The sequence below is a fragment of the Sebastes umbrosus genome, chromosome 9 (assembly GCF_015220745.1).
Source record: "Sebastes umbrosus isolate fSebUmb1 chromosome 9, fSebUmb1.pri, whole genome shotgun sequence".
Classification (NCBI taxonomy): Eukaryota; Metazoa; Chordata; class Actinopteri; order Perciformes; family Sebastidae; genus Sebastes; species Sebastes umbrosus.
Genome location: NC_051277.1, coordinates 35083040 through 35093916, shown reverse-complemented (window position 1 = coordinate 35093916; position 10877 = coordinate 35083040). Strand labels below are relative to the sequence as shown.

At 42.0% G+C, this 10877-nt stretch overlaps 1 pseudogene; it reads right to left on the bottom strand.

Annotated features, from left to right (window-relative positions):
- Nucleotides 1-5740: 5740 nt before the first annotated feature.
- On the bottom strand, nucleotides 5741-10877 carry LOC119494257 (annotated as a pseudogene).

Here is a 10877-nt window from a genome sequence, read left to right as displayed (position 1 = left end):
ATAGCGGACACAGGAAGTGGTGAAAAATTTGCAACACGTTATTTCCTGTGACACTCAATCCACGCAGGAAATAACGTTTAACTTCAAGTCCGTTTCACACCACCGGAGTCAGGGACGGAGCTGAAAGAAGGCTAAAATAGTCATTGTTACACCCCACCCTTGGGCAGCCCTATTGGGGCGAACAACACTCCAACACTGACCCAAACCAACCACAAAAGACACCTTTAAAACTCTCAAAATCCATTGGATCTATTAACAAAGACATATAAAAAAACAATATAAAGTCACAAACTGAGAGGCAGCAGAACCAGCAGTCCCCACACCAGAAGCCTCTCTCTTCTGCTGCTGGCACAGGAGCTTTTAAGCACCTCCTTCCCAGCCTCGTTGAGCAAATGCAGCACATCTGGGCACCTCGTTGAGGAGTGCAGCACACCTTGGCAGAGATACTGGAAAGGGAAAAGGGACAACAGCACAGGAAACACATACAGCCGTTACACCCCCACCCTTAAAACAATGAATAAATAGTCTGTCACGTTGTCTCTCAATCACACACAGTAGTACAAAAACATTTAAAGTTTTGCAGGGCACTAATATAATACACATGAGTTCATCGTGACAGATTACCACCATACTATTTATTCACTGAAATGAAGTGTACTTGGTACTTAAAATGGGTGCTACTTAAGGCTGCATGTTAGCGTAAAACATAGTTAAAATGCACAGATCAGAAGCAGAGTCCACAAGACTTAACACCTTGGCTATATGCTCAGGTAGTGACCTGAGCATATAGCCAAATCTAAACTGCACAGTCTGGAACATAATGTTAGCGGCCAACACAACAGCAGCGAGCGAAGAGGGAAGATCCCAGCACCAAATCACCGTCTGATGGGCGGATTGGGGAAATGGGGCCTGAGTCCTTCTGATTGAAGCTCAGCCCGTGGATGGTGTGGGGCCGGTAAAGGCCCCCGTCGCACAGTCTGCCCGGCGGATTCTACTCAGCGGGTTAGGGATGGCCACTCGGTGTTGGCAGATCCCCTCGCGGATCTCCTCTCCCCAGTGCTGGCTGGCCCCCGCCGGGCGCATTTCATCCGATGCGGTCGGTTGGTCGGCTGGGAAAGGCTCGGGGCGAGGGTGGATCGCAAGGGTAGCTCGTGGCTATCTTTACAACGCCGCCCGGCCGGACCTCGTCAGCGGGTCCGTGGACAAATTGCTTGCTTTAGTGGTCCTGGTAGTCTCAAAGACATTCGTGGCCCTGGTGCGCAATACTGACTATTAATTTTTAGTTTAGTTAGTTTACAGAAAAAGAATAAATATACATAGGACATGGGATGAATTACAATCATGAAAATACAATACAAAACAAAATCAGTGATGAAAATGCCAATGCCTAAAAGTGGGACTTGAACCCATGATCACATCAAAGGAAGACTCATGCTCTAACGACTGATCTAACCGACATAACCTTTGATGGCACCTGGGTTTGTATTTTCTCTTTCAAAAACCACGTTTGTAAAGATGGGTGGAGTTATGTTAAGGATGGCTCGAGTGTGTCATCGAGCCAGGATTTCAGCCCCGCCTAAAAAATGAACACAAAACTGGCCAAAAACAGTTTAACGGTCTAACTCCACAATCCAGTACTACAATGTTCACAGTCTTTGCACATGTTTTCAGTCATTATTTTCCAACATTTATAATGTGTTTAGAAATAAAACTCTGAATTTCCTTTACACAGCCTTTAAGTCACACAACAGATTGGGACTACTGCTGACAAAAAGGTGCCAACTTGGGTCAAATGTGGAACAAACAAGATTTTATCACACATGAAAGGGCCAACTAAGGTGCTGTCATAGTGTTTAAGAATGAGCAGCAAGCACACAAGTAGCCAAATCAGTGGGTGCCCTTCCCACAAGGTACAAAATGGCTACCACCATGAGGTGTAAAACAAAACCACAATACCAAACAAAGTTACTGCGTTTACCAACACAAAAACAGTAACACAGGTGACCAACACAAAAGTGGAGTGCAACAGCCACAAACCAAACGGATCAGGATTCAACAAATGTTAACTGCCATTACCACAACACGAAATGGACACCATGTGGTCATCCAACCACATACACAAGTTACTGTGATGGATGTAGGAAATCAGCAACACAAACTGACCTGATGAACAGGGCATAGTAACACCCACCACTCTAAGATCCAATGATCTGTGGAGTGAGCACATCCCAAACAGGTCACAACACAACTCATTTGCTACAATTAAATACACAACAGCAGTAACACACAAGTGACCACACCAAAAGTGGACTGCAACAACCACAACACAAAATGGTGACACTGTAGTCAACCACTACACACAAATGTTGGCAACTTACACCTAAGCAGCAACTCACAAGTGACCCAACAAATGTGGAGTGCAGTTACCAGAACCAAAAGGTCACAAACCACAAGTTACTGCCCGCAGGTATTTATTACAGCTACACAAAACAAAATGGCCTAAAAGTAGAGTCACAAACAAATAGCTGTGCAAAGTGCAAACTGGGGAAACAAGCTTTAGAGAGACACCCAACCCGCCTACAGAGATGGCTAATTAACCTAGCTAGTCTTCAGTGGCTTGCCGAGCTCGAGGCAACTTTAAACGCTGAACTCAGTGCATCACCGAAGACCAAAGATGTAGCCAACTGTAATACACTGAAATGTACCCCCACTCAAGACAACAGCACAGAAAACACATACAGCCGTAACAGTCATAAACGCCACAACCTTGTCAAAGGCCATAATGAAGTGTAATCAATTAATCTATTACACTTCTATAGCTATTTACACAGCAAAATCGGAAGTGTGAATTCAACTCGCATAGTGTTAAAACTAACACTTTGCCAGTGTTTATATAATTCTCACAGATTCTGAGTTAAATTTACACTTTCGATAGTGTTAATATTTTAACTCTTAATAGTGTTAAATATCTGACGCTCACAGTGTTGTTTTATGACACATGTAAGTGTATTTTTAACACTATATGGTGTTCTTCCCTTTCACTAGTAGTGTTAATTTCTAATATTCACAGTGTTGTTTTATGACATCTGAAAGTGTATTTTTTAAGCGTTTACAACCATATGTACCATATGCACCATTAATGTACAGTATGCAACTACACTCCCACCATGAATGTTTTCACCAAAACTGAAAATGCTGCTAGACTCAACTGTAAGGCTTGAAAAACAGTACTGACAATATCAAGCTGTAAATCTGTTTACCTAAATTAAATCATTGAAACAAACTAATATTTTCTTTCTATTTATTCAGAAAAAAATATTCCAAGCACCACTGGCACAACCTAAATACATATGGACATTTACAAAGAAATAACGGTACAATATATAGGCTCTCATCTCCACCATTAGCACTTTGTAGGTCAAAGGGCTTATAAATTACAAGACTGTTTGCTTTGATAACATCTTTCTCATCACTTTCACAAATTTGGTAGGCATGAAAATGCTCACTGAAATGGTCAACATCAAGCTTGTTGACTAGGAAGTAGATAACACTGTCAACCAAAAGTATATTTTTGATTCTGCAAAACCCAGGCATATCTTGTTCAATATCACTGCAAATGATCAGTCCTGCCCTGCACTCTGTCCCACTGATTTTAACCCAGTTGGTAGAGAAGATGTCTTTCGGTACAGCAGCATGCAGGGCTCGGGCAAACATTGCACTATTGTCTTCTTTCTCCACATTAAATTACTTCAATGGTCCATACTCAGTAGGATTCAAAGGTGATGTCTCCCAATGATATCCTATGGACATCTGATGTTTTTTTGCAAGTGATCTAGTGATGTTCTTGAAGGTTTTAAGAGTGTTTTTGAAAGCCTTGTGTTTTGCCTCAAATCTCATGCTCCACATATGTATTAGGGGTCCTATTTTTCTCATGCAGGCTTGGTAGTGTATCATAAAGTGATGTTTTGGTATCAGGTTTCTATGTGGATACAACTGTTTGAACAAGTCATGATGTTCCATTATTAAATGCTTTAAATGTACAGCCATGCCTAGTGTAACAGATGGAGAAAATATGATGTTGATTATCTGCAGTAAAAGCAGCAGCAAAGTCCAGTTTTGGTTTCCTTCTGGCACAATGTCACCAAAAAGCAAAGGAATGTTTCGCACAAGACAAAGAGTCTGATTGGAATTGAGTCCTATATTATTGCCACTACCATCCAAGTTAATCCTTGTAGGACGCTTTTTGCGCTCTAAGTACCCATAGTCAAAAGCATAAATTCTAGAAAACAGATCAGGTTTTGACAAAACATTTTCTGAGAGATACTCCAACAGTAACTTTATCTCATACTGAACCACGCCTTCAAGAATGTCGTGCTTTATGTCCAAAGAAAAATTGTGGCAAACATGAAAGAACTGTAAGCTGTTAAGAGTTGAATTCTTCTTCAAACCAAACACAGATAACTTTTGTGGGTCTGATTGCAACTCATTGCAGTGCATTTCAAAAAGCCCTTTTTCACGCAAGATTATCTTGGGGTCATCCTCACTGTAAACACTCAGCCATCAGGTTTTTCAATCAAACACAAACAACAGAAATAATGTCCACTAAAAGACTCTGTAAAACCCAGTATTGCGTACATCCCTAAGTTGTCCCCAGTTATCTGACATATAGTTCCATGGACTTTTTAGTGGAGAAAGGCAAATCAATGCCATGACTCTCCAGTGTTTTGATGTCATTAATCAGAGGCTGTAGAATAGGATCAAAGCCATACTTTTCCACATCTTCAGTATGAAACAGTGCAACCAAATGAATGTTCATCAAAGCAGAGTTCAACTTTGGTGGCAGATTTCTGAGGACAAAATAGAGAGCACCTATTTTGTGAACACCACGTTTTGAACCCAGTGGGTTTGCAGTTTCAAAGTCATCATAGTAAAACTGAATTTGTAAAGAGGTCTGTTGTTGTGAGAACAATGGATGGGTCTTAAAATAACTTCCATCGCAAAAGTCCTCATATCTGTCGGTTTTTGATACACAATGTTCCCCAAGCAGTTTACAAATATCAGAATTGCGGCAAATGAATTTGATTGTTTCCAAAATTGGAATGTAAACAAAAGTGTCATTCACTTGGACTTAATCATAAGTACCTGTTTGTTTATTTCGCCTGGTATCAAATCGAACTCCTAACTTTACTTCTACTGGCTCCACAACCCCCCATTTCTCATTGAAATACTTCATTCTTTTAGTTTCAGTATTAAAGTTGACAAATGGGTTTTCAAAATTCTCAAGACCTTCTTCTAATGTAGCTCTTACAGGATCATCTTTAGGCACAGCAGACAGTATTTCATGCTTAACTTGGGAGTGCAGTCCAGTAGCAAGTTCTTCCAAATCATTAACAATTGTTGAAACAACACTATTTGCCATACCACTTCCTTGGAGTTTAGCAATAATGACACTTGTCCCACTACCAACTTCTGTAGTATCTTGTAGACTGGGAAAATTAGCTTGAGATGACTCTGAGTTTGCTGCATCACCACTTTGACAAAAATCCTTCTCATGAACACTAATTAAATGTTTTTTTAAACCTGAATATGTTGAAAACTGACGCCTACAACAATCTTGTGCACAAACCAACTTAAACTTGGTGCTAGGATAGAAACTGTGATCAATTCTTAAATGGGTTATCAAGGTCTGACAGGCCGTGTGAACAGTTTGACAAATGAAACACTTGAAAAAATGTCAAACTTAGTTGAAGACTTTTGCCCGTAACTAACGGAATCTTGGAGATTCATCTGTTTTTGTGACGTCGATGTTGTAGACTGTTGTTTGCACGAAAGTGTAGAGCTGGACCAGGGACTCATCATAGGAAAGGTTGAACACGTAGTGAGATTTAAACAGTTCATCAAACGCACCCAACGAGCTGGTGGCTTGGCAGGGGATGAGCTGATTGTCCACGACGATGTAGTAAGTGTCAATTCTGTTCTGGGTTCGGCCAACAGCAAGTATGTATGGTTGTTGCCCCACTCTTCCCTGCAGGTGTTTGTCAATACTGCAGCATGACTGAAAAACAGAACATGAATATATTAGAGTGATAGTTCAGATTCTTACCAATGCAGTGGTATTTGCTGCTCCACGCGAGTGTTAAAGATCCTCCAGCTTGATCAGTCAAGTGCTCCAGTGTCGCAAGAATGTGCGGTTTACAGGGATAATGTTACTCCCAAATGAATTGGGAGATACTGACCTGTATTTCCCCATTCATTTGAAAGAAACACACTCACAAGTGCGTGTAAGAATCTAAATCATCACTTTAAAGCAGCACAGGCGAAGAAAGAGTTAGCAAGTTTTCAACTGCTCACTGCATACTTGGGTCTATAGGACAGCAGAAAAGTTGAGTTGCTGTGTGTGTATGTGTGTACAGTATGTGTGTGTCAATGTGTCCCTTAGAGGTCCTCGCTGTTGAGGAATTGCTGTCAAGTTAGCAATATTAAGACGTACATATTAATCCTTTTGTTTTTTGCAAACTTGCATCTCTTTCTAACAGAGTTAATATAACTGAAATACTGGCTCGTGGGATTTTACCAGATGAGACATAAAGTACTGTATATACCTTGTGAAAGTGCAACATTTTTCCCACTGCATCACTGGGACTTATTTTGATCCTCTTCCGTCCAGCTGCGGGTGGCAAGAGATGGAGAAGTACAGTATCAGCAAAGAAGCCATGTCACTTTCCCAGTGTATCAGGAGGAAAAACAAGGCAAAACAAGTCATTAGTATCTACTTGGAATGCACAAAGTAAATAGCACCAGTCATTTGGAATATAAACCAAGCATGTCATGTAGCTTACTGGTGTCATCATTCTCTGTGAGTTTTTCTGCAGCGGTCAGAAGTCGGCACAGCTAGGTTGTCTGAGTCAGGTGTTTGGCCTCTTTGATAACCTTGTGCTTGAATGCTGTGTCCCACTTCTCAAGCATCTTGGAGGCTGTTTCAGCACCAAACAGCAGCAGGAAGTCTTGATTCAGCTGTTGATCATATACACATGCAAATACATCAAGCCAATGGTCATTGCATTGTTCACTGCTTACATCCAACCAAGAGTTTAAACAAAAGAAATGCACAACTCACTAGTCCTTTGACATCTAAAAAACGTGGAAATGTTTTGAAGACATCTGTGGTTCTCTGCGGGTCACAAACTAGGTCCTGGCGATGTTGTAAGGTCATCTTCATCTTCTGAAACACACTTGCTTCATCAGGAGAGTGAACAAGAAATGGTATAGCCTCCCTGCAGGCATCTCCATCAAGCTGCTGAGGCACTGTGGTTGCCGATCTTCGGCAGTTTGGTCCCTGTGCTTGAGGTTCTGTGGCTGCCATGACTGGCCGTTGATATTTATTTCTGGACATGGTCTTGAGGCGCCATGCTAAATATCCTGTGCCTTTTTCCCCATCATAGAAGTGTTCCTGTTAAGTTATTTTCAAAAAATAGAATTACAAAGGTCACACTAATTACAAAGGTCACAAATCAAACTAATGGGGCTGCTAGGAATGGATGATAAAAGTGAAAGACCCAGAAACTAAAGGACCACCACTTGAAAATGTATTTTCACGGTTTACCAATGCACAGGCACGCAGGATTCTGTGTGCCTGTGTGAAGTGTTCATTTATCTCTTGTTATATACCAAATATGTAAAAAAAAATAAAAAAAATCAGTATCAAGCTACTTTTACATCAAAATCTGATCAAAACAAAATCCCTGTCTTTTCTCTTTCTGTAAAGGGTTTCAAATGTTGCTGCAGCGTGGCAGTACATGTAGATGAACGGCAAAAGACTGCTGGATGATGATGCGAGATGGACTTTTGCAGGTGCTGTTCATCTGCATGTACTGCCTACACTGCAGTGACACACAGAAAGTTTTCCTTCCATCTTTCTCTCGTCATCCTCCCAATCTAACAACAGGTGAGGGACATGTGTGTGTGGAGCAAACAGTCCCCTGTAGCTCTGTATCAAGCTAAAGTGTAAGCCTGCACACTTTTTAGCAGTCCAATTAAATGCAAAGGATATGATTTAAATCCCTCTTGTAACTGTACACCGCTCAGATATTCCATTTCAGTGTGAGATGCATCACAGTACAGAAGATGCTCTAACTTCTGTTTCAGAGGGACTTTAAGTAATAGGTTTGCCATTTTCAAATTCATGTTTAATATCCTATTAACCCAAATTCATTGTGATTATCACTCGTAGCACTTTCACTGATGTGATGGTTGTTTTAATGGTTGTTAATTTGCATCTACATGACTATCTTCATGGTCAGAACCTTGTAGCATACGGCCTGCCATAATTTAGGTCGCTATCAAAGAAAATAAACCAAATACAGCACTGTCCAGCATCTCTCCTCAGTATGTCCATGTGTGTTGGTGTGGGACGTCCCTGTGATCGATGCCCGTGCGTTGGTTCCCGCAGCATCAGCATGCTTGCTGGGAGTTCTTGATGTCTTTGGCAGTGACCGAGAAGTGTTATTCTCCAGGGTGCCATTTTGTCACTAAGTGTTGGTAATCCCTCGTTAGCCTTGGTAGTCCCTCATACAGACGTAGTTAATTAATGATGGTGGCAGTTGGTGTCAAGCAGGCACTGGACGCGGTAGCAGATGCAGCCACAATACCGGAGACTTCCAGATCCAGGTGAATCCCCGCTCCAAGTGTACCCCTGCTCCAGGTATAACCTCGCATTCAACCATGTAAACTAAAACCCCAAAGCTTTAAAACCGATGTGTACTCTGGATGTAATCCTTTTTAAAAACTTACATAGCCCTTTGGAGAAAATGGATCCTTCAGCGAAGGAAAGAGTGTAATGATTCCCAGGGCATACTTCTCCTTCTGGTTACGGAAAGAAATCCTCCTTTAGAGTAAAAACAATACAAAAAATATAAAATCAAAATGCCCCATGCAAAATGCCTTAATATAAACCCTTTCAGTTTGAAATGGTTTGAAATGAACAATTTATTTCAGAAACACTTACCCATGCATCTCAGTCATATGGCTTGCCAATATGTTGACAAGCTGTCTCCGGGTGCGGTGCTTCAGCGAATTGTCTGACTTGTACTCCTCAAGGACATCCTCTAATGACCACCAGTGTTCAGCCTGATGACCACCAGTGTCCAGCCTGATGATCACCAGTGTTCAGCCTGATGACCACCAGTATTCGGCCTGATGACCACCAGTGTTCAGCCTGATGACCACCAGTGTTCAGCCTAATGACCACCACTGTTCAGCCTGACGACCACCACTGTTCAGCCTGCCTGATGACCACCAGTATTCGGCCTAATGACCACCAGTATTCGGCCTAATGACCACCAGTGTTCAGCCTGATGACCACCAGTGTTCAGCCTAATGACCACAAGTGTTCAGCCTGATGACCACCAGTGTTCAGCCTAATGACCACAAGTGTTCAGCCTGATGACCACCAGTGTTCAGCCTGATGACCACCAGTGTTCAGCCTAATGACCACCAGTGTTCAGCCTGATGACCACCAGTGTTCAGCCTAATGACCACCAGTGTTCAGCCTGATGACCACCAGTGTTCAGCCTGATGACCACCAGTGTTCAGCCTGTTGACCACCAGTGTTCAGCCTGATGACCACCAGTGTAGCCTGATGACCACAAGTGTTCAGCCTGATGACCACCAGTGTTCAGCCTGATGACCACCAGTGTTCAGCCTGTTGACCACCAGTGTTCAGCCTGATGACCACCAGTGTAGCCTGATGACCACAAGTATTCAGCCTAATGACCACCAGTGTTCAGCCTGATGACCACCAGTGTTCAGCCTAATGACCACCAGTGTTCAGCCTGATGACCACCAGTGTTCAGCCTGATGACCACCAGTGTTCGCCAGACATATTAACCGACTGACCTTCCACTCTCCGCTGGCTTATTTCTGCTCCCTTCAATAACTCTGTGGTCCGGTTAAAACATGTGGATAATGTTAGCTAACGTTTTGTCCTCTTAATCGAGCGCTAGCATTTGGCTAAAACCTTGGTTAACACACCTCCAGGTAGCAACACCATTTAAATTTGGGCATCTAAATTACATTGAAACACACTCTACTTAGTGCAGACACACATTTGATGTTCTACCGGAGAAAAAAGTGCCCCTTAACCACCATTAACTGCTCGCTAGCTAGCTAGCTAGTATGTTAAGCTACAGTAGCATTAGCAAGCTAATAACCACCAGCTTTAATGACACATATATCGCGTTACACCCCACTTGACGTTAACGCATCGTTTTATATAACGTTTAACAACCCGTAGAAGTTAATATATTTGGTTCTTACCTTATAAAATAGTATATTCCAGACAGACACTGGGTTTTCTCCACCTTCGCTGTAAGTTCGAGAAAATTATTATTAGTTAACACTATTTAACACTACAGATTTTGCTGTGTAGTCTATGTATAACTGCCCCGTCTAGACCAATATATCTGACTTTTGAGTATTCCGTTAAATTACTAAATCTGCTAATTCACGCATTCACACAGCAGCAATCTTTCTTCTGCCAGCTGTCCGTTCTGCATTTGGCAGCTTCAACTGTGTTACTTTTAGTCTGGATTAAGTGTTTAACTTCTTAGTATTTGTCTAATCCTATGGTTTGCTCTCGTTTTGTAAAATTTGCCGCTCTGCCTGTCTGTCTGCAATTATGTGGACTTGTCCAGGTCTTTGATTGGTAAGATGCTGCAAACACCGCCCCGTTCATGTGAACATGCTCATAGAAAGACTAAACCCTGGGTTGATTTACTGAGTTGATCTTGTTTGTTAGGGAGAGTGAAGCCAGATAACGAGAAGATACTCTGGGTATGTTGAACTGGCTTCGTAGTACAGGCTTCTGGTCTATCCCTCAT